Below are 25,575 nucleotides of genomic sequence, written 5' to 3'. Positions count from 1 at the left end.
TAAGGTCCCTTCCAACCCAAGCCATTCTATGATTGAACAGCTCTTCTACAATTTCACAGGAACACAATGAAACAGGATTTTTGCATTGCATTACATTACCTCCAGTGATGACTAGTTTTGAGTCTAGTTTTGATAAAAAATAAAAAATAACATTATTTCTCTTTCTAGGATGACCTTACCATAATTTCCTAGAAATTGTTATTCTAGTCCCAGGATGACAGGGCTATAGAGATTATAGCCAGGAGCACAGTCTGAGATCTGCAGTAGAACAGGGAAATCTGAAACACTTAATAATACTGACAAGACTCAGTGGTTAATCTACCTTCTAGCTAAGAAGTCTGCCTTATGTAAAAGAGAAACAGTTGGTTTCTATCATTCATTTGTATACTTTACCTAGATTTATGTGTTAACATGAATTCTGAAGCAGAAGATGAGAATGAAGACTGAGAAGTAACATAAAATATAAGGATCTAAGGGGGAATCCCTTAAACAAAATAAAAATAAAACAATTCAAAATAAATGAGAGAAGTTAGAAGTGCCACCCTCAAACAGTTTATAATCTGTTTAGTAAAGAAGTAAAACCAAGGGAACACTTCAGTATTCTGCATAAGTGCTCGAGGACCTAGTTAAGATATTAAAATATGAGCACATGCTCCTTACCCCATTTGTCTAGCCTGTAGAAAAATAAATCATATGGGCTTTCTGCATAGGATGAGCTGTACCATTAGTATAGATGGTGCAACTGGGAGCAGACACTGTATTGGAGAAATGACAAGGAAAGACAGAAACAGAAACAAGGAGTGGAAAGAATGTTTTTCCTGCCTTGACATTCAGTAACCTGTGACAGCATTTTCCTGAAATTAACAGTGGAGCTGAGAGCTTGGCAAGGAGCTCTGAAGATCAGTGATAAGTGGAGGAGGAACGGTGCATAAGGATACCACAGCCAAAACACTTGTCAGCCTTGATATCGCTCTTCCATCAAGGTGATAAAAACTTTCATCATTTCTAACTCATCCACAAGTCATCTTGGATCCAGTGTACTTTTAGCAGTCAGAGGTATCTACCACAATGCAGAGTAAGACATATTATTTAATTTGTTCGGAAATAACACCTGAAGGCTGAAGAAATTGTTGCAAACATCATCTGTTTTCAAACGGGTTTGCTTTATGAATTCATGTAACAGAAGCCTCAAACACACACACAGATTTATCGACTCAAATATGGCAAAATCTTGTAAATCTTTTGTAATTAAAAAGTTTGGCTGTCCTAATTAAAATAAATTGATACAGAAAATGAGACAATTAGCTGTGGAACACACGGAGCAGTGATTTCAAAATGTTTCATCTGCAAATGCATCTCCACAGTCAAAACACCTTTCATAAGGCTGCCTTTTTCCTCTAATCTGTATAGACACATCACTGGTGACGAGGAAACACACCTCCTCAGTGCAAGTTTATTATAATAGGAAAGCAGCATGCAACACCTTGTTGCTGCACTGTGTAGCCACCTACTGGCTACACACGTATAAGAAGGCAGACTGCACACTTCATCATAGATGGAAAAAACAGCAAAAGAAACAACAACAACAAACAAGCTTTAAACTATAAAAGGTGCATGCAGTAAATAATATTCAGACAACACCTGATGGCAAAGGCCACAATGTTCTTGATCATTTTGTAGGTAACTCAGAAAACAAAGAGAAAAGCAGGAGCTCTTCTCATGACATATCCCAAAAGGCACAAACCTTTCTAGGCCAGTCCACACGAACCATGTAAGTAGGCTGAAGTCACCCGGCTCACCACGAGGCACTGTGCCTCCAAGAAGTGCACTTTTTGCTTTTAATTCTGCTGGACTGGAGTGAATTCACACCAACTCAAATCACTGCTGCAAATATTGCTATTGAAGGAAGTAAAAAGAAGCATGTTACAAGTAATTACCATACAGGCAGATTGAGAGTTCATATTTCTAGAATTTGTTTTCACAATCTGAATGTAACTTGTTTTCTGGCTTTGGTTTGTTTCTGGCTGTGGCTTATTTTGGCGTTGGTTTGCTTAACTTGTCATGCTTGAGTTCACCAGTCTGTAAGGGTGGTTCTACCACGCATCACAGCGAGGCAGCGGGCCTTTTCGGGGTTTGTTAAGCACTCTGCTACTTCAAGAAAAGCTCGCCGTGTTAATTAAAAGTAGTGTTCTTGTGTACATCTTGAGATATTTAAAGGGTCCATTCTTTCACAGATTTTCTACTACTATGATAGGAAAGAGAGAGCTGAAACAATTACAATAACATTTTCAAATAATACTGAAAATCAGAATTATGAAATGTGGAGCTGATGCTGAGACTTGGATCAACTCATTTACATTCCCAGCCCAATTTTCAGGAAACAAATCATCTCCACTGCATTACTGTGTGACATTTTGGCAATACCAAAAGATAGACAAATGCTTGAATGGACACAGGAATTCTTCTGGATTTTTGCCTCAAAAGGAGTTGTTCCAAGGTGAAGACACTACAGTAATTACTTATGTATAGAAGTGAAATAGTGATAAGTTGGTGGCACAGTTGGTAACTTAATACCACCTCAGTTTCAACTTATTCTGGAAATTTTTCATCCGGTGCTGCCTTAAAATACCTTTCGTGGTCTTAATGCTTGGGTCCTCAGTGAGTAGTTTCTTCATTTCTTTTCTCTGATCAGTGTAAAAACAATGTGGCAATTTTAGTTATTACTCTGAATTTCCTGTCTTAAACTTTTGATTTCTCATGTCCCTACATGAAGTTCATCATAGACTTTAAATATGTAAGACTAGATCCAGAGCTGTAAATTAAGTATGATCCTTCTCTATTCTCAGTTCGTTCTATCCTGCAAGCTGGGGAAAACACAGCAGGAGGAGTTAACTTGAATAAATAAATAGCATCAGAAAAAAAAAAAATTGCAATTGTGAACACATAACAGAAAAAAAAATACATTGAAAGGACTATTGTAGGACCAAAGATAATGAAATATCTACAGATTTATTCAGCCAGGCTGTACCACTGTTTTTCCAAGTAAAACTTTGAACATCCTTTCAAAGAAAATGTTGCTGCAGAAAAATCTCAGTGAATCACTGATCTGTATTTGTGGAATCATAACTGGAATCCGTGTAGACAGAATGGAGACATACCTTAAACCCTGAGAGACTAAGATAGCCGTGATTAATATCATCATGTGGAACCTCTATCTTTGGAAAGTAGGAGGAGAAACAAGGATCAGTCTTCTGGATTAGCATCAAGAATTTGGAAGTGAAGCCAGACTTTATTTAATGGAGAAATGCCCTGATCTCTGTTCACCAGAAAGCAGCCTTGAACTGATACAAACACTCCCTCAGGTCTTCGCTGGGCAGTCAGCTTGTGTAAAAGGGGAATATGGACTGGTGAGAGTTCAGGAAAAAATAAAAATAAAAAAAAAAAAATCAGAAAGCACCTACTCTTAAAGGTGAAAGGGACAGATATCACAGAAGGAATACAGAATAAACCGTAAAAAATAAGGAGAACCCTGAAAAATGCTAGAATAAAGTACAAAGTGTGTTCAAACACAGACATTAGGTGGAAGATGGAAAGTAATAAGAAGGCTCACAATATGTACGACCTACATTTTCTGGAAGGGAAAGCAGGAGAGTAGTCAAAGAATTAGTGAATATGAAGTAGCACGTTTTTAGCCATACCAATGACAAAGGTAAATCAAATACCTGAAAAATACAGCACTTCGATGAGAAAAACAAGTGTCTTTCTGCTTATTGCAGGGATTTATTATACTAGACAAAGCAGTCCCTTTAAGACTGAAAGTTTTTCTAGGTTTTAGATGTACCAGGAATTTTTCTACATGACTGCAGGGGGAGCAGGAAGGAAGGATGCCTTGTGCTAGGGGTAATGGCATGAGCATGCCAGGATGCTGCAATGGATCAAGGAACAGAAGAGGAGCAGAAGCCTTCCTGCATGATGGCAAGAGAAGGTAGAAACATATTTGTTATTCTGTGCTGTTGTAGCATTCCAGACCATTGAATAAGACAGGGTTGGCTCTACATGTTCATAAGTTTGACAGTGAGTCATTTCTTTAAGTCTTTAAAGCATAAAGGTGGATGTGTCTAATATAATTCATTGTCTGCACAGGAGAATAAATTTTGTCCTCCAGACTATCTCTTTTCCTCAGTGGTGTTGGTTTCTAGTGCAGGTTTTGTATTCCTAGAGTACAAAAGGGGTATTTTCCCTGTTTTGGTTATAAGAGATTCTCCGTCACACAGTCCACCTATTGGTGTTGAAGTCCAAAGTATGCAGTGAAAATGCCTGGCAGAAGATGTTTTAATTATGAATTAGCATGAAGTTTTAAGATCCTTAGTCTTAAAGACTGTGAAACTGAGGCAGAGAGGGAATACAAAGGCTTTCAAAGAATCAGAACATAATGACTTTGTGCATTATACCAAGCCCTTCCATTTAGACCTCATGTGTACATCGAAAGGAGACGCTGTTCCAAAACTGGTGCTGGCGGAGAACTGTGCTGCAGACAGAAGATACCACACTGAGGTCTTCAGAAAGATTAAAGTATAAGCCCAACAAAAACTTACTTCCCTGAGAAATCAAGATTATGACAAGACAAACAAGCTTATATCAATAGCTCAGGATTAAGAAAAATCACAAAACTTCAAATTAAGAATATTTTTTTTCTCATGTTCTGTTTGAAGAAGACACGGAAAAGATATTTTACAGAAGACTGGAATAAACAAGCCTAATTTTACTCTAGCATCTAATGATGAGGAAATCAGACTCCAGAGATTGCAGAGCTCCAGAATAAACCTAGGGACTGCTGGTGAATTCGAATGAAGTTTTAGGCACAGACAATACATATAGAAGGATGACTGGATTGAGATGAAATCCTATTTAATCCTACTTAGTAAAGTTTTCCATTTAAATTGCTTTCCTTTGGCAATGGTAAAGGAAAAATAAAACAACCATGACAATAAGATATATGTTACCCCTGTGAAAGGGTTAAACATTTTTCAGAAGCTGTTAAACAACAGGCCCTGCATTAGTAAGAATAAATGGGATTGTTTTTTTTTTTTTCATCTTTAAAAAGCAGTTCCCAAAATAATTCCTCTACCAGTGTTTTTGTGAGTGGTACTCTGAACAAACTGGTCTTAACAGGCTTTCACTCCTTCAGATAGCCTGCTTCAAGCTTCTCTGGCTATGAGATGGAATAAATCTTTTAATTAAACATTTCTGTTGTTGTTTTGTTTTTATAATTCAGACAGATTTCTCAGTAACTGAGGGCAACAAGCCCTTTCTAGTATCTTATTTATACCTTGATCAGAGAGATTATTGATCCTCACCCCCATCAAGAGCGACTGTGCAAACAGGGATGACTTACAGCTTTAATTGTCCAGAGTCCAGTTCTTTGCTGTGAGAGCTGGATGCTACTTCAACACCACAAAACAGCCATAAATGTAAGTTTCCTGTTTACATAGGATACTTTCACCAAACAGCATCTCTTATTTTTCAGACACCTTGTCAGATGCATGTCTTGAAGGCAAATAGTGAGACAGAAGACATCTCACCACTACCACTCAAGGAATCAGACACTTCAAGAACAGCTGCTATTTCATCTCCTCCTGCCAATTACTGATGTAAGGGGCTATGATACCAGAGGCATAACTGCTGTCTAATTCAATCTGAGTAAATCATTACTGCATCTGAAGTGTGTTTTTACTTCCTGTATCTGAATCAAAGGAAAAAAAAAAAAAAAAGCTGTGCAAATAACTGCTTTTCTAGGACTGATTTTGAAATGGAATATAAAGGGAGATAAGATGCAAAGTGTTTTTTTTTTTTTTTTTTTTTTTAATAAGAGAACCACCTGAAAAGTATCATTTTGCTGCTACATGAATCCTTGTTTTGCCCACATCTTAAGTACAATATTGCAGTTCTGATGCCTGCATCTCAAAGACATAAGGAAAGAAAAAGGAAATCAAATATTGGTCGGATTTGTAAGGGAGTAGGCAGGGATGTATGCACTGATATCCCCAATGAAGCAACTGTGGCTGCTGAAGGCATACAAGGGCATGGCTTTCAGCAAGTGGACAGGCTGGTGTGGTCTCCCTAAAAAGCATCTCTTTGCTCCACAGAGAGACAGAAAGAACTGGGCTACATGGACCAGTAAAGTCCGGTTAGTCTGACCAAGGAGATGGTCAGACTAATGTTTTTATGTAAAACCTATGTTTTTAAGTGTTTTGTTACAGCTAAACAACAGTGACAGGAGTGCCGGTTTATCACACTTCCTAACACTGTGAAACATTCAAAATACATAGCATTTGAAAATACCAGAATGACATCCTTTACTCCTCAGTCTTCAGATTTTTTCCTTCCTGGATCAGAGTCTGGAAATTCAATACAGCAGCAGATTTACCAGCAGAGTTGGATATTGCCTAGATACGTCTGAGACGGTTGCAAGGCCTTCCCAGTGCCTCACGCTTGCTTCACTGCCAGCTGCTGTTCCCATTCTTCCACACTGCACACAAGAAGTATGGCTTTTTTCAGAGCTGGCGTGAACCCTTCATTGATGAATATTTTCAAAGAAGGGATTGGTTTTGCTGAAGTTCCAACCTTTCATAAAAATCTATTTCACTATAAGAAATTACAAGAAAGTTTCTGAGATCCACAGGCCAGGTTGCTTCTGCAGGTGATGCAGCTGACTTTCCTCAGGCAGAAGTGATGACTACAATAAATTATCTAAAGTTCTGAGGACTGTACTGATGCAACACAAAAACAAAATGTTGGAAAGCTGTCGTGTGAGTTGTCCAGAGATTCTCCAGCCAGGACTGTATTTATGAACAGCAGAGGAAATTCTGCTGTCCCTTAGGCAACAGCTCAAGCGCGAGAAGTGAGATATGAAATCTAATTACCCTGAGCCTGCAGGCCCCGTAGCATTAGTCATGAAATTATCCTGACTTTTGAATATTCATCCTCCTAATTAGATTAATTCCAGTGACCTCACTTTTAAGTTGCTTGTTCAACAGTAACCCAAATTCATATGTACAACTAATGTATTAAATAAGTACGCCAAATTCACCCCTGTGAATTGGCCATCACTCTTTGAAAGTTAGAGGAGATCTATGACTGCTGAAAACAGCTCACTTAGCTTTCCCCCCCACCCCCCATGTTAGCTAGCTTCCTTGCTCGTTCTCCTCTTTATGCAAAGAGGTTCAACAGCGACCTTTGAGATGAGTGTTTCCATACAAAGAACTGGGCACCACACCTCAATTAAGCAATAACTCCAATGAGCATCACTGCACAGAGTGCTGAATGGACACTGGCTACTCGGCTGCTCTGGTGTAGCATTCAGCACTAAGCCATAACTCTGCTCACAGGACTTCACTGCTTCTGATACCCACATTGACTTGCTATCTGCCAAGAGCTGCTATATACATTTATCCAAAAGCATAGCATAGGCTACCTTCATTTATTTTTTTCTCAGTTTCTCAACAGAAATTTCAAAAAAAATAATTCTAATTAGCAGCACCCTAAAACCAATTAACCAATTTCAGCACGGTAGCAGAACATCTCACCCTCAGCATGTGGGGACACTGAAAATTTGCAAATCAAGAAAGTTCAGGGGTTGCACACACATCTTATTTGTCCTAAGTCTGGTGGTTGTTTTCATTCATGTTTTTTATGCCATTGTATCTACTCTGGAAGGAGACTTGTTAATCAGAGCAAGCGAAAACAAAACTTGTCTCCCAAACTAAGCACACTGATTTCTAGTGTTACTGAGCCAGCAATTAAAGATAAAAGAAAAAAAAAAAAAAAGACAGACTGAAAAAATACAACTGAAAAACTGAAAAAGTACCGTTCTCTCCATACATACTTTCTATCAGAGGTTGCTTTCTTTCCAATCTGCTGACTAGGTAACATCATCACAGTAGCACATTTTGTGCAGAAGGTGCTTTTGTGACACAAATAAAACTAGGTAGCAAGGAGAGCAGATTACACCGGGAAGCAGAACTGCTGTTGTCAGAGGAACGGGTGCCCCTGGCTATCAATGAAGCACCAGTGTTTTTCTGTCAACACTCACAGCCAGCTACGCTGGTACATTTCCTTCCCTTTTCCATCAAAAAGCACTACCATATACACTTGGGACATTTTCACTGCCTACATAGATCAACAACATAAACTACCTATCCCTCTTTACTTATTCCTCCCAGAACAGAAGGAAAATAACACAACAACTGCAGATCTCTGAATCACCAAATTGGATTTTTTTTTTTTTTTTTAACCTTGCCTGCCATTAACTTGTTCCAAGATCTGAGCAAGTCAGATCCGAGTCAAGGGAAGTGTTTGAGTCTGCCTTGGTTCCCATACCTTCGGTTAAACACCTGCAGGAACACCTGTCCTGTAAATGCTGGCATTAACCCTAGAGAAGGCAAACAATCTGTTTATGTAGTTTTGCTTTATGTTTTAAAATGTTTGAAGACTTTCATGCTGTGAGGCATGTTTTGAGGCACAAATTTATGAATATAAGGTCTATGAATATAAATTATTTCAAATGACGCTTCTAGACTGTCCTGTTTTGCAGAAAGGGGAGGGACAAAGATAAGTTCTTGTAATCAGTTCAGAGTAATTTGTTACACACAGTTGCTGTTATCTTCTATAACAGGCTGAATAAATGGTTACAGCTTATAATTTAAATAACCGTCTTATAATTTAATACCAAAGTATTTTTGGTCCATTTAACTGTGACCATGGCTGACCTGTTCAAATATAGTATCACATAGAGTACTGTAAAGCTGCACCATGAGGTAGTGCAGGGCATGGCACATGCATTTCTATATTTCATGTACTTCCTCCAGTGTATGTGCAGCCCTCCCTGGTGATGGAGCTCAATGAGCCTCAATCCTATCTCCATCTCCAGAGATGCAACGAAAAGCTATATCATTAATGTTTGCTTCTCCAGAATGCTGTCACTGGGATTTCTGCTCAGTCCACATTTTCCAGAGACTAGTGACTCTTCTGCTTCCCAAATCCTATTGTAAAAATGATTCTGTTCTTCATGATTGGTTTTAGAACAGACTGTGAACTACCATCTCTAGTGAAAATGCTTCATGTTCAATGTTGATTATTCTGAAAGCTCTCTTAGATCTAGATTATATAAGTGCATACTTATTTATTGCAGCTAACTGGAAAGTTCTCATGATAAGCTGAGCACTACTTCATTGGGTGCAACACAAGACCTAGTCCCTTTCGGCTATGTTTCATGTTCAAACAAGTTTGTTCATTATCATATTATCTTTTCAAATAAGATGAAGTGCTAAAGGAGGAGAACAGAAGAGCCATTAAGGTTACACTCAGTGCTACCAATCAATTTTTGTCTACATGTCTGACATCACAGGGAGATATCCGAGACATTTCAGCTGCAAATGCAAAGAATGAGGCAAACTAGAAACCTTGTACATACAGCATAAAAATCTGTATTTGTCTCACTAGCTTATGAACTGAACTTTTTTAAAAAAAAGCAAAACACAACACAAACAAAAAAACTCTCCCATTGATGAAGCACTCCAGAAACCGTAGTTTAATTAAACAGAATGTGAGTGACTACAACTACAGCTGCTTGGGTGACTGTGGATTTGGCACCCTAGCAGTCAGTATCAGACAGCTACTCCAGAGCCCTGTGCCAGCACACCTCGCCATTAGGATCACGCTGCTGTCGTCATGCTCTCTGCTGCGCTGGATAAAGACAAGTCAAACAGTGCAATGAGTTGGTTGGGACCCAAATAGGATGCAATTCAAACCCTGGAAATATGAACCAGGCCTAGGCTTCAGAAAAATCATCCATAAAGCTGCACATCACTCTTTTTTTTTTTCCTTGCCAAAACATGTTTCATCCCATCTTAACCATTACTGAATCTAGTGGATGTTTGAAGCTCCATGACATCCAATTATTCTGACATCAAGTTAACATTGCGAAAAAATCTGTAGAAAAATATGGGCAGCCTGTGAATGGAAGCTTTCTAAACAGGCATTATTTGGAAAATGACAACTCTGGCCCAGATTTCTTTATGACTCACACGACAGGGTTATATAAGTTGTTACTAATATTAGAAATGAACTGTGGCATTATTAAAAAACAAACAAACAAAAAAAACCCTGCCTGTTTCGATCTTTATATAAACAATCATTTAGATTAGACTAATAGAGGGCACATACTTTTTCAAATTCCTTGTAGAGCTAATTCTGTCTAAAGCTTATAAATACACAAACTCCATTTCATATCTGCTGTTACATCAAAGCTCCACGAAGGCAGCAGAAATAATCCTGTGAACTACATGGGCTTCAGATGGACTTCCGAGAGCAGAGTTTAAGCTGTTTCAAAGGTACCTTGGCCGAAGCAAAGAAGGAAGCTAAAAAGTACTGTTAGAGAGCTTTGGCAAATACCTGCCCAGCAGGTGCCTTACGCACCCATCTCAGTGGTGGCGGTGCTTTACACACCGAGTTGCTGAGGACATTGTGCTTTTACACTGCTGCTAGTAAAAGACCTGTTTTTCACTAAATGACTGGTAATTGCATTACTGCTTTTAAAAGGGCTCCAGTTCTCAGCTCTGTCTTGCTGGAAAGCAGCATGAAAGCCTAACACTTCCTTGTCTGCTTCTGCTCTTATGTGTCTCTGCTACAACAAATCAGTCCCAGGCCCTTCCTACCCCAGGCTGTGGTTGCTTCCAGCTGAAGCTGGGCCCAAAGGGAGTTGATAAGCACAGATCAAAACATGACAGGTAGCAGCTTGAGAGATGGGAGATGAGAAAATGGAAGAGGTGAGGATGGGAAATGTTCATAGCAATTACATAACAGTGCCAGCCAAAAAGATTAGGATGTCTTTATGCTGATTGCTTTTAAAGCATTTAGGACTACTGCAGGTTAACGACCATGTTCAATACATGTTGTTGTGGGTTTGCTTGTTTTGACGGGAAGCTGCAAGGACTTTGATAACTGTCTGGAAAAGGGAATGTTTTCAGTACAAGTTCCCCTTTGCCTTATCACGAGTTGTCAACACAACAACTTCCTCCGAGCTGTACCACGTCAGATAGGAGGCAGAGCATAAAGGCCAGATCCAAATTCTGCTGGGTGTTAGAAGGAGAGGAAGCCTATGTTATGGCTAATAGTAATTCTGGCCTAGAAGCAATCAGACTCTTAAGGGAACTCATTACCACACCGCAGGGCAATCAAATCCAAGTGCTCAGTCTTAGCCTCAGCTTCATCCATATCAGACTCAGCACACTGCTTCCTTCATCTGCTGTTCTTCTAGGCAGATCATGCTAACTTTCTCTTTCTTCTTCCATTCACAGCAGTGATGTTTTCAGAACAGCTTTTGCCAACCCAGAAGAACACAGTGGGCTCATTTTGCACTGCTACCAAGGACTTACCTCTCAAGGATAACCAGCAGGCTGTTAGTATTTGCAAATCCACGTAATTGTCTCTATTGCATTATAGTTCTCCATAAATTCCTGTTCATTGCTGAAATCAGGCAAGCTAACCAGAACAAAGCCCCCAGCCACTCACTGCATTGGAGAGTTCTCCATTTTCTGAATTTTACTTGTTCTTGAAATTTTTAGCTAAGAAAAGTACTTCAATATGTAATCTCTCATAGTAGCCATAGCTACATAAAACAATTTAAATATATATATATATATATATAAATATGTAACTTTACCCATTGATTCCCATAAAAATACTTTGTATCTCACATAAGGCAAACAGTACAAAAATCATTTGCCAACAAGACTAAACTACTGGAAGACAATGCTCACGAACAACAGCAACAAGAAAACAGCATCTTGGGTTTCATGCTGTCTGGCCTTCCACCCATCCACTACCTGACATTTTCACTCTCCCTGTCTATGTTGCAGAGGCTACTTAAGTTTAGCCAAGCTAGCATCTTCCTTATCATGTGTTTATTACAAGTGACTCTGAACAAGAAAAGTTCAGGCCTCTCAGCGGAGGTAGAACTTGCCTGGAAAAAAAATACTGCCTCTTTGAAAAGTGAGGCAGCACAGGCAGCATATAATAAATCTGCAGTGACATCAAGGCAATGACTGCATTGCTAAAAGAGGGGAAAGTGGCAAGGGAAGGGAAAATACATACAGAAGAACTAATCTTCTGTCCACGTCTTGCTGAAAAACTAGCAAATTTGGAGCCTTCTTTCTCTGAATAAATATAGGGCTAAACTGTAACTACTTGTCCAGCGGAACAGTGCAGAGTCTGCTCCTGTGTTGCTGCACACTCTTTCCCCCAAAGCCAGGAAAAAACTGTCTGCCAGGTGTGGGGACAGTCACCCACCACCCACCTGCCCTTGCTCCCTTCCTGCTCAAAGGCTCGCCACGGAGGCTGGCTGGTGAGTCACAGCACGGCCGGTCAGCAGCCACGCAGGAGAACAAGGCAACAGGGAGGAGAAAAGTCTCACCTCATCTCTCTCACCTTCCTGGAAGTGGAAGCTGGATTCCTTCTTTAAGAGCTTTAAATATTTTTTGGAAAAGCAGAATTTTTAAATTGAACCCAAGCCTCTTGTATTTTGCTGATAAGAACAGTTTCTTACCTTATTAAGTCTTCAAAGTACACCTCAACACGATGGTATAGCACTAATCCTCCTCTCTCAGCACTCATACCCATCAGAGATTTGTTGATAGTGTATTTACATTCAGTACTGCACTACTAAATACAGTAAATCGAAGTACAAACTTGGATTTAGCATTTTAATATTTTTTATAATCCTATAAGAAACATCATAAGAATACCTGCTTTTAGATTTAAATGTCCCAATATCAGACTAGCAATTTCAATAGCATGATTATAGTTCACTAAGGATTTGTTCTGCATGGTTTATAAATATATATAATATATATATCACAAATTCAAGCATACTGGATGCAAATGCATGCCTGCAAAAATAAAAGTTTATCACAATCCACTTGAAAAGCTAGTCTTGGATACTAAGCTGAAAGTTTGGAGATATGCATGGCCATGTCAGTGCCCACAGCACATCTCAGGGAAGGTACAAACTGGCTGCATCTGCTCTAAGTCTTCAGGAATACCTCACCGAACCTTCCCCAAAAGCATCTACGTAGCAATGGCTTTGGGGTCAGCAGGTGAGTTTGAACCACTTCAAGTTCACTACCAGGAACATTTTAAAAATTAAAAATGGGAAAAATTATCTCTGCTGTTCTCTTCCAATATAGTCACACATTGATACTGCTTTTGCAAGAAGCAAATTTCTACTTCCACTACAGACAATAGCTTAAGCAAACAAATACTATAATTAAAAAACAACAACAACAACAACAAAAAATCATTCAGTGATTGAATAAGGAACAGTAGGAGAAGAACCATTTCCAAATTTCACTGAGGTTTTCTCCATAGTCTTGGTTGCAGCTAAGATAGAGCTGAAACCTGGAGCGTGGACAGAGCTCTAAAGACTAGAAAGCCAGCTTGCACTGGTAATTCATTTGGAGGCTTTTCCTCAGGAACAGTTCCATCTTCTGCCATAATATGTTAATATAAATGGATGTGTCAGACATTAAATACAATCTGCACACTTGCTGTAGGCAGTTCCAAGGCTCTGACTGAAATGCTATTGCAGTGGGACTCCATTTGCTCCAAACCTTTCCTCAGTGCCGCTGACTAGACATCGGAACAAGAAGCCTTCTTACTTTGCATACTTGGTGTGAGTTTGGAGGAATGGACAAAGAAACATGGGCGTAGAGATCGGAAAGCTTTTATCAGCTTACCACTAATAAAAACAAAGCTGCTTTGCTCCTGCCAGAAGATGGGAAGAAGAGCTACTGCTAACCCCTGCACAGACAGTACGTTTCCACTCTCCAGCAGCACGGACGTGTTTTTGCCTCCAGGAGGAATGCAAGAGCACCATGTGAATAAGGAGTGGTGCAGAGTCCAAAGGGCTCCAGCAGAGAAACAACCACTGATATTGACAAGAGCAACATACTCAGATACACAAAAAACATCTTTGAAAGGAAAAGGATTTTGTTATCAAGGCAAACAGGAGGAACAGAACTGTTGTCAAATATAACTGCTCCAGTTCCAGGTCATGGAAGCACTCAGCACTGAGCCACTCCTTGAATCCAGATGGGCTTATCTGAGAACAAATGACAAGAAAGGAGGACAGGCAGTGCCAGGCCTGAACTTAGCTGATTTATTTTTTGTAAACATAGAACCTCTTAAAAAACTGTCATTCTTCTCATATATAACGTGTAGTAACTTCTTTGCTCTTTTATATGGCAAAAGTGGAACTTTAACTGGTTAGGCTCCTAGCACAATATCAAGTCCTCAGTAGCTTTTTGTTGTTATAGCTTTGTGAGAATGATATGAAATGGTTTTGGCAGCCAGCCACTGCAGCCTGTCTCGAACCAGTTACAGGTTTGCAATTTCCTACACTGCAGTTCCAATAGGACCAAGAAATTTTCAGCAATACCAGAACAGCAAACACAAAATCTTGCCCAGCAAAACAATCTTGTGGTGGACAGCTCAACCAGCCCCCACTATGCAGGTGTATATAGATGTGGCAAATTATATAATCCATATACAAAGGCCAAATTCATTTTTGGGTGATAAGTGACTTATTCCAAAGGTTACTGGTCATTTCCTTCTGATGTTAATATTCAATAGCATTAGAAATACCATTCTAACCTTCTGATCTGAAGCACTGCTAGCAGCTTTACCTCTATGGGCGTCCCTGATGCCCACACTGAACCGCTACCATAGTATTGCAATAAAGCAGTTTGGGTCTTGTTTCTTGAATAAACCATTAGTAACTGAAGATAAGTAACTGTGCATTCCAGTGGTGATTTGAAAGCCTCTCAGCCTTCAGTGCTTTGCCCCAGTGGTGTCACTGACTTTACTAGTTGCAGTAAATACCATCAGACTTGACCAATGACACTCCTATTTTTAGAGACCCTGTGGTTAAGCTGCAGAGCAAGATCTTTGTGGCAATGTCAAGTTTCACGTAGGTCACTAACTCAATCTAGATGGTTCAGCATCTCACCAGCACGCTCTTGCACAGGCAGCACAGCAAGTTGGCTAAGGTTCAGTTCAGTGGAGATTAAAGTATATTTTTTGGTGTATTGAAAGTTCTATCAAGAGCAGCAGTGTTCTCACAGCTACTAGAGTGTACTAACACAGTGTCTCCTTCCCCCTGTATGTAACATGAAGACTATAAAGGCTCCTTTTTGTTCTGGGCTTTGCCCTAGTTATCTGTAATCAAAAACTGAAGAACTGCAGGTTAGAGTGGGGTGAGAGTGCACGTATTGAAAACTGTGGGTGGTGACAAACCAAAAAGCCAGTCTGCAGAGAGTTGAGGAGCATACAACATCGTGTTACTGGCGTTCTTTGTTGTCAGTGTCTGCACACAAGAAGGACGGATAGATTTCCAAAGTACAGAACTAGATTCTCACACGACATTCAAAAAGTTTGATCACTTAGTTGGCCTTCAAAGCATGGCTCTGTTGAATGCATTTCTGCTGAAGCACTCAAAGCATACCACAGATGACTGCTGATTGGAAATCTCCAAGTTGCTTGAATTCAGCTATGTCCTTAAACTCAGTTAAAAGCTCCCAGGACATTGGAGCAAATCAATTGCAACAGAGTTAAGCTGAAATATATTGTTTGGTATTTTGCAGATGTTACTGTGCATCTGGTAGCTCTAGCTCCTCTGCCTTTCCCATCTTTCTGGGCAGGGTACCACCATGAGGACAGCTCAGCGCAGCTACCGTGAAGGCCAAGCAGGAACAAAGGGCAGGTCTTCTAGCTCCTGCTGTCGTGGTAAGAGCAGTAACAGAAATGAAGCTCAAAGGGTAGAAAGCAAGAACAGAGGTGCCAAAATATCAGATGTTGGTCCCACTACTATTTTCCTGTGACAAACCGGAATAAAGGGAATCACATATTTCAGGTGAGCTGCTTTTATCTGCTCTTCCTGAAGTAGGCAGAACTTTATGTATCTGGAGAACTTGTAGTGAAACGCCTATCTAATATTCGGTAATTCAAACAGTGCTTGACATATTCTGATCAGAAACCAAGTGAGTTAATCTACTGTAGCAGTAACGCTGTGCTTGTGATACCCACTGAACGATTAAATACGGTCTCATCCTCAGAATTTGTTAATAAACCATTTTACAGGATACGTCAGAAAAACAAACAAACAAACAGTCTGGTTATCTAGGACAACACCACAGTAGGAGGCAGGATTTCTACATGTCCCAAGTCATCCAGTACCCAGTGTAACGTCGCACAGCAGAAACCGTGTTCTCATATTCACTCCTGCGTTGTTGTTTCTAGTACAGCTATGGCTGGAAGGAAACACACAAGTAAACTGGGGCATCATAACCTGATTCATCTTCCTGATTTGTCCCCCCATTTTTATTTTTTTTCAACAGTGACTCCATAAAAGGCTACGTGTGCAGATATTCATGTCCTACCCCAAATCATAGGAATGGAAGCTTCACATGTATGATTACTGACAACATTTGGCTTTGTAACCTTAACTGTCTTCTCACTTATCTGAAGTTCTCTATGCTTACTTTAATGTCAATGGTCATTTTTCTTCATTAAAAAAGGAAGAAATGGCTCTCCGGTACCTTTGACTGGCTGTGAGAGGAAAGGGGATTTTTCAGGAACGTCCAGGTCTTTCTCTGCGAGCTACCTTTGGTGCATTCATTCGGTTCTCCACAGTTCAAGTGCATGCGCCCTGGGAGCTTAGCCCTCTATATCATTGTTCTGATTTTATGCTGAGATAACAGGCTGTTAATAAGGCTGAAACATAGACTTTTTTTTTTTTTTTAAGTCCTATTATCTCCAAAATAAAAGATTAAAGGAGGAAGTGATAACAGAGCATAAGAATCTGAATCCTTACTCAAACTTTTTTTGATCTCACACTGAAGGCAGCGCTCCTTTCATACATGTTGGGTATATCTGCCTGCATATAGCCCTGACCAGTGCCAAGGGCTGTTGCTGACCTGAGATCAAAACATTTGAATAAAGTTTCGTCCCTCTACATGAGGGTACAGCAAGCAGGCAGATGCCTGGCTGGAGTTCTGTTTTCCTGCCTCTGGAGCTCTTCCATGCTCTGGCTCACTGATCTATGGGAGAAAAGGTAGCCCCCAAAATAAACAACTCATCTTCACATCCAGCCTGTCCTGAAGGCTCAGCATAGCAGCATCTCTGACCTCATTTTGCAGACATTTTCAGCAGTACAGCAAGAGAGAAAATAAAAGACCATGGCATTGCTCTTCTCACCAGACCTTTTTAGTTAGTGGTGGCAAGGCGCCACTGGTTTTTGGGAGATGGAAGGTCCAGCCGTTCCCAGATCTGGATGCACAAGGAATACAACAGTCTTTAATTTGGATTGCTGTCATCACTTCCTAGTACTTCTCCACTCTACTGTTCTATGGACTTCAATGCAAGAAACATTTATAGTCAGAAAGTTAACACAAAAACCATCATCACCCATACCAAACTGAATTTATCTGCAAGTTCAGGTATCTCAGTACGAATGCCCTTTTGTATCATTCACTCAGCCTTATTCCTGATTGTTCTTCTGTATGCAAGCCTCCCTCTTGGGTGTGGAAACATATGCAGCTCCATCTGTCTCACAGCTGCCTATACCCTCCTGCATGCTAATCATGCAGTGTCAAAAGCAATGTAAAAAAATCACTGTCAACTACCACAGTGCTGTATTTTGGCTCACTTTTCTGACCAATTGCCTGTAAATGTTCTGAGCCAGAACCAAATGACTTTACGTGTTACGGAGCAAAACACAACCCCATCAAACCCTCCACGTACCTCTCTCTCCTGCACAAGCCAAAGACCACTGGAATCAGGAGAGCCAGCTTAGTTTCTAGTTTTGTGGACAAACACTGCCAAACCACTTCCATCTCAGACATCCTGACTCAGCAGACACTGTACCTGTTTAACAACAACCTCATTGATCACACCTGACTACCAGAGGCATCATTATTTGGGGCCTATAAAACAAGGCTGTGCAAAACAAAATATCCCCCTGCCCTGAATACAAACTAACAAAACCAAAAAACACCACACAGCAAAACCACATCACATGGAGGATGAAACCATGGTATCTACCAAGTCTACAGAACTACAGGTGGTGGGGGGAAAGGATATTTGCATGAAACAACCTGGATAATAAGAGTGGATAAATACGGTATTTTCACCCCATGGAAGTTACCATTGTTGGCACAGACATTTAGGTGATAGCACACTTGAGTTTGATTTAGAGTCCAAGGAACTTGAATTGCCACACTGTTTGACAATTGCTCTGTTTTATTCAAGCAATTATTCCTTCACGCACATCCATGCATTGCAACCAACTTTCACTCTGAACGTTGAAGACTTCCTGGTAATTAGAACAAAAACTGAAAATGGAGTTTGAAAAAGCCCTGCTTTCTGTAAAGCAGGTTTGGACATGGATGTTTTCTCTCAAAATCTACCCTCCGGTTTCTATTAAACAAGTTTGAATGCTGACGTTTTCACTGGCCACGTCTGTGATATTGGATAGAAACATACACAGTGATTTGGCAGCTGACTCTAAAGCTAAATGCACACCACCCATTAAGAAAGGAAAAGGCTGTTGCACTGGAAGTCGTCTGATATTTATCCTGCTTTTAACTGATGTCTCTATTATCTGAACTCTCAAAAAGACTACAAAAGCAAACATCACAGTAAACGTTTCTGACTTTGCTAATCTCTCCTTGTCTAGGTTGATTTATTGATTTCAGCTGAAGATTAGCCAACACTGAACTCTTCACTGATTACATTCACTATGAATTTGAGAAGTCGCTTGGTGTAGTCTAAATCTGTGATGCTTAGTGTCTGGCCAAAGATCATTAAAGTCAATTAAGTCAAGCCTCTACTGAGGTTGCAGCCCAAATCCCAACTACTGAAGTTCTCAAACTGTAATCACAGTGGTAGACATACTTATCGGATCACGTGAAACAAACCTGTCACTTGGTCACCTTTCTTTTTTTCTTTTACACTGCCTATTGTTGCCATCATGGTACATACTTCTTTGAGGCATTATACAGTGTTGCTTAAATGTATGCAAGCAACATATTGCTTAGCCAAAAAAAGAAAAAAAAAAAAATCTGTGTCTTCTAAGCAGTGATGTAAATGGGGAAAAATTCAATCTTGTTTTAAGCTATTATTTGTTTCCAGAACTAGACTGAGATTGAAAACTAGCTTCCAAAGCAACCTATTCTAGTATCACAAAAAAAAAATAAAAAAAAAAAATTAGCATGTCTCTTAAATGACATCAGCATAAGGCAGCACTGGAAAATTATTCATGTATGGAAGTTTCAGTCTACATTTGTCATCTGATTTTGAAAACGCAGGTCCTCCTTTCGGAAGTCTCACTAATAAGTAAAAGCAGGAGAACACAGAAAATGGAGAAGAGAATGGTTTTCAAAAGGTACTTGTTAGTTACCCTTTGTTAGTTTCTCTATTTGCTGTCTTTCAAAAGAAACACAAGTCTATTTTCATCAATCATCAGTAATCCAGCAGTCTTCATTACTTTCTACCCTTTTACATTCTGTTTATAGAATTAGGTTTCATATGCATAGCAGATAACTTATTTGCTGTTCGATGAAATTTCTGAAGGAATAAATTATAAGAATGTCCTTGAATCTCCAGTTCTTCCTAACATGCAACTAGCCACAGGAAGAAAAAAAAAAAAAAAAGTGTCATGGGCACAATCTAGGGTGAAATTCTGAAAGGCAACTCAAAGGATTAGGAAACAAAAATCCCATCTGTTTGCACTAAATATAAATGAAATTGGAAGTCTCACTTCTAACACTTAACATATGTTCAGATTTCATGATTCCTCCCACCTTACACCCCCTTACCTCCCCCACCCAAACAGTTTAAGTGCATCACTGCAATTGGTTTCTTGTATAAAAATGGAATAACTGTTTCCTGTAAATGCCACCTACGTTTTCTTGCTTTTAATTCTTCCCAGCGTATTCTGAACTGCTGTCCACAAATATTTCAAAAAGCGGTTCAGACATACTCTTTATGAGGTTTATATTAATAGTTCTTTTGCAGTGTTCCAGCCCAATAACTACATGGGAGTTAGATTACAACCTAGAGGTTACTTGTTTATGTTGGTTTTTGTTCTTCTTTTTAAATGAGAGACAGTCAATATTCATAACGTGATAAATCCTTGTTACTTACAAAGCTCTGAGAAGAATACATTCTTAAATTAAGTACATTTACCTTAAGGAAGCAGCAGGTGCCACAAACTTAGATCCAACTCACCATTAGCTTATTGCTTTGGAAACAGCTGTTGCAGAACGGCTAGCAATTTGTCTTCTAAACACTATGAATGCAGCTTTGTAAGAAGAAAGAGACAAGTACTTGCGTACTGTTTTTCATTGTAACACAGCAGCAGTACCTGTCTGTAAAATCTTGGTATCACATACTACTGCAGTATTCCCATATGCTATCTCATTCTAGGGATGATTAGTCTCAGATATGCCTTGTATGCAGATCCATGCCACCTCTTCCAGAACCTAATGTTGAAAACTCAAACTCATACTGGATTCTCCACAGCTTTAGTCTTCACCCTGACATTCTCTCCCACCTTCAAAGAAAAAGTTGCAATAGAAAGGCTCTTCTCTTTCTCTCTCAGTTACCTCACACTGTTACTATGCTCTGGCTATCCTTTTTTTTTTTCTTTACAATGACAGATGGTGGCTAATAACTAGGGCTTGATTCATAATAAAACTGTTCCTTATCAAAAATAATTCAAAAACATCTACCCTAACAGAAGCAAGAGATAAGCCTCAAGTTACAAACCTTTCAGCAGACTCCATTTCATGTAAAAATGCGGCCAGACATCTCAGAACTTTAACCTTGCACTCTAGTCTAGATACTGTTCCGTACTCAGAGCTTGAAGGATAACAAGAAACAAAGTCAGTACAGTACAGCAAAACTGGATTTCAGAACATGTGATTTTCATTTGGAGATACTTAAAGCACATGCAAATTGCATAGCCACACAGATTTGGCTTTGTAAACACATAATAGACTGCTGCTTTGCTCACATGACAAACTTAAGTTGAGATTCAAATGTAACTGGAAGAACTTTGTGGGAAAGAATTAAGAATATGTTAGTCAGAAATTCTTGTTTTTTAAAAGATAGAAATTCAAAAGAGTCTTTTTAAAAAGAGATGGAAAATTTTATAGTGTGGTTAAAATAATGGTTTTGAAATGTAGGTCACCAATCACACTGGTTACAGAATTTCTATACATTCACGGGTTGTTAGACATATGTTTCATCACAAAAATCAAGATTATCAGTGAAATCTCATTTTACATCAGATAAAAAATTAAATATAGCTCTTCCCACCACTTACTAACAACCTAACTTCCAAAGAAAGATTTTTTCAAACCTATCTCCATCAGCTCTCACCCATAATCGCATCAAAACCCAGCGTTGTTTCCAAAGGGCTGATAAGATCAAACTAACCCAAGTGGTGACTTAACCAAGGTTAAGGGACTTATAGCATGGTACAAATCCTTGAGGTTCATTGTGCCTAAGCTTACAGAAAACGTGCAAAAGATTTTCCAGAGTATATTCAAAAAACTAATCGAAGATAACCCATTCAACTGGATTGCATTTAATTAGACAACAGGCTAAAGAAAGTGAGATTGTGTTGCACAGGAGAGGAACCAAGCACCCACAGAAGAGTTATTGGAGCTCTGTACTTGGGGCTGTGATATAACCTCCGAACACTCACGAGCTTGTGTGTACTACAGAAACTACTCCACAACAGGTTGAGGTTTCATCTGTCTGACTTGATGACCTGCCACATAGCTACCAGTAATTGCTCACCATAGTCTTCTTAAGATGTTGCCAAAAGTTGACTTAATCAGTACTCCAAAGTCTTACTTACCTAAGCAGATTAACTTAAAAGTTTCCATTTTCCCATCGTTAACCATCTTTCAAACTGGCATCACTTACACTGCAGGCAGGTGCACTCCATTTCTTATGAGTGCCTTTTCTAGGCAAAGGTAGTTCTTCGGATGGGGGAGAAGTCAACTATCATTTTTACGGCCCTTTAAGAAAATATCAGCTTTTTTTAAAAAAACAAACAAAAACAAAACAAAACAAAAAAAAAACAAGCATTTCTGAAAGTAATGGAAGAGACTTCCAGAAGAATTTGGAATGTAGTAAGCAGCTTCCAGAGCCTACTGAACGTAATCAAAGACTTGATAGATTTAAAATAAAATTGGAAACATTTGCCTCATTAGGGTAAACAACATATCAATGCTTGACATCCTCCACTCATGGCAGCAGCTTATCCAGCAGTTTCCATTTTAGCTACAGCTGTTACATTTCAAGAGGGAGGCTGAGCATTGTCACACATGTAACATTCAGAGTACAATCCAGGAAACAAGAACTATACCATACTGCTAGGTATCAAAATTTCATGTATTATTGGTTGAAAAAAAGCTACGCTTTCTTTCTATACTTCCTTAATTGCTTCATTAGCAGTAATGAAGCTTAGCTCCCTAATGTACAGCTGAGTCAGCAAATTCTTTGTCTAGGCTTACACAAACTAGAGAAGTAACATCTCCTGCAGATGGAAATTAATTATTTAGCCACATTTATCAAGTGAGAGCAGCAACGTGGCTGACTTCCTAGGCAACTGCTAGTGGCCTGAGAGCACTTCTGTAGTTCTCCTGGACGTCTAAGATGACTGGATTTGCTCAATTGTCCAAATTCGGCTGCTTACATTAAACCTGAAAGGCCAGGACACCACAGAGCAGTATGCGTTGCTGTGATCCCTCCCCTCATTTATTCCCACTGTCTTCCAAAAAACAACAGAGTTGCAGTAACTGCAGCTGACAGCAGTCTCAAGCTCTGTGTTTTTGCTTACTCCAGCTGTGCAAAACCAACACAGTCACACATTCACCTTTTCTAAATAAGGCACTCTTCTTTCTGCCTTTTGATGAAAAGATTGCGAAGAGATTGTTTCATTAAGAAGTGAACAAATTACTGAAATCCTTTAAGGTTTCCACATCAGCAAACTCATTTATGATCCATGGGATATTTTGTTTACCCACAGCTCTTGAAGTAAACTAAGGACAAAAGTCCAGGCTTTAGAGAGTGCCTGAAACAGAACTGCATGGCGGATTCAAATTTGAGACACCCATCTGACAGCAGGGTGCATTCAAGACTTCAATATTCCATTCCAGACTCCAGGTACTGTAGAAAAATCACACCAGAATCACTTTTCACTTCTTTTTTCCCCTCACTTTTTCTTCAACTTGAATTTACTCACAGTCCCTCTGCTAATATTGACCTTAAGCTTAGTGTTTTACTTTCCTGGTCTCTGTTGTTTATTCCCTTGACATATTAGTAAGCAGCAATCATAACTCGTCTTATCTACCCAGTCTAAACAAAATCTTTTAATTGTTCTCTGATATGATAAGCTATCTGTTTTCCAGATAACCTGGGAAGCTATTCTGTACAACTGATAGACTTTGAACACACCTTTCTTGAAAACTGACAGCCTGAGTCATGAAAAGTGTTCTCTGCAGTTCTTAAAAAGGCCATGAAATTGACTACATTCCCCTCTCTCCATTAAATATATGGGAGCTTGCAACTCTGAAATCAAATTTTCAGCAAGTAGGGCTTTTACTCCTTCTAACAAGCACCCCAGCTATTGATATGACTGACCCTGTCTTCATTCTCATGTCTGTCTGCAAACCATCCTGCCTTCTGTTCCTCCTCAGTGTTACATATACCACTGTCCTCATCTTCCACTCTACTGACCTCTGATCTTATTAAAAAAAAAAAACACGCACACACAAAAAAGAAGAAAGCTGTTTTTCTTCTTTCCCTACTTACTATCCTTCTCCACTGTTCTCTTCTACTAGATCTTCTGGGTATCTCCTCAGAGATTCTGTAAGCTACAAAACAGTTCCCTCAAGGAGCAAGAAAAACGAAGCCTACTAAATACATAGAGAAACCTGTTTGCCACAGTCTCCCTGCTGTTTTTTTGGTCAAACAGCTTCTAAATCTCTCGATGACCTGTTCCATGGCTCCAGCTAAATATCTGACTTGTCTCATTCTGCTTCACTATTTGTGAAATGTAGTTACACATTTTTATCCAGACTGATAGAAGAATATTAACAAAACCACAGCATTTATTTCTTTCAGAGTTAATTGGACAGCTTTTTGATAGGATAGGGGTCTTCCAACTATTGTGCATTATGCTGTTACACACAAATTCAGTAGTGCCATGTCAACAGAGCAATAAAAGCATACTCATTTATTCATTTCCATAATTAGTACACTTGACAAGATAAAAAAACCACATTCATTGTAATGGCTTTGCTATGATTCCCAATCTGCAAATGAAAATACACCCAACTTATAGCCACAAAAACCTAAGCCAATCGTTTATGATGGTGTTATTTACCACAGAAGTCTGATGTGCAGAAGCCAGAAAACAATGACTATTTATGGGCCAACCCCAAGATTTTGATGTTTAAGTCTAATGTTGTTATTCCCTTCATTAGGAAGGTATATATGAAATCAGAACTGTCATCTCCTCCAGTTTTAAACAGCCTATAGAAGCAAGCTAGGCAAAACAGCAAAAAAATAACAACAGTATTTAAAAAAAAGAAAATCCCCAAATCCTCTCTTTACCTAATACGGTATGTATTAAAGAAACCAAGACACTTTCTTCCCAGAGGCTTACATCTAAATTTAACCCTTCTGTCAGATCTTCGTTAGCAGTAACAAAGCAGTTCAATTCTTCAGTGTCATTAACACTGGGTCAAACCTCATTTCTCAGGCAGACATACAGGGAAATGAATACTGGCTGTTCAATGAGCTGTACGTCATCTCCTCCCGAATGCTGAATCAAATGACTTTAAAAAAATGCACTTTATAGAAAACAAAAGAAACTAGGGCACTTTAGTAATATACTACTCCTTTTCCAAAGCATAGAAATTGCAATTTAAAATCTCCTTTCCAGCATGCTTGTGAGAGCAACTCACTGTTTTCCCCCCTGGAGTAACACCCCACTCACACGTTGCTGCTGCTAAGTCCTAGTGCCACATCCCACTTCCTGGGGCTTGTAGCAAGACCTCATCTGAGCTGCAGCTGACCCTACAGTATCAGCTACCTTTAACCTTACTCACCTCCCACCATTCCTCCCACCAGTTCCCTAGCTCGTCTCTAAGTAATGCCTGCTTTTTAGCATTTCACCACACAGGACTGCCTACAGTATCTGCCAGCCTATACAAACCTGTTAAACTGTCTCCCACATCTCCCTCTTCTCTTTGATCTAGGACTTACACACTCAAAGTTTACGCTTAGTTTAGGCTAGACCCTTCCTCCACCAAGGAGCTGCTTAATTTGTTCTGATACAAAACTGATAGAGCCTTTACAGAAGATGATTTAAAAAAAAAAAACAACCAAACAAAAAAACAAGCATACTGCTCAAAAGACCTCAATAGAAAATACCTGGAC

The 25,575-nt window shown here is 39.4% G+C and overlaps 1 long non-coding RNA gene across 4 annotated transcripts in view; it reads right to left on the bottom strand.

The window, feature by feature from the left end:
• Positions 1-25,196, bottom strand: part of LOC137860918 (uncharacterized) — a 36,267-nt gene extending 11,071 nt beyond the window's left edge. The window contains exons 1-3 of one of the 4 annotated variants that reach the window (XR_011099254.1): positions 25,133-25,196; positions 1,745-1,896; positions 939-1,060 (exon numbers count right to left, since the gene is read on the bottom strand). This is a non-coding gene — a long non-coding RNA (uncharacterized lncRNA). The remainder of the gene's footprint in view (positions 1-938; positions 1,061-1,744; positions 1,897-25,132) is intronic. The other 3 variants (XR_011099256.1, XR_011099255.1, XR_011099257.1) reach the window with 3 other exon arrangements.
• Positions 25,197-25,575: the final 379 nt, after the last annotated feature.

This window comes from Anas acuta, chromosome 9, assembly GCF_963932015.1.
Source record: "Anas acuta chromosome 9, bAnaAcu1.1, whole genome shotgun sequence".
In the NCBI taxonomy this organism is placed as follows: domain Eukaryota; kingdom Metazoa; phylum Chordata; class Aves; order Anseriformes; family Anatidae; genus Anas; species Anas acuta.
This window is presented reverse-complemented; position numbering and strand designations above follow the sequence as displayed.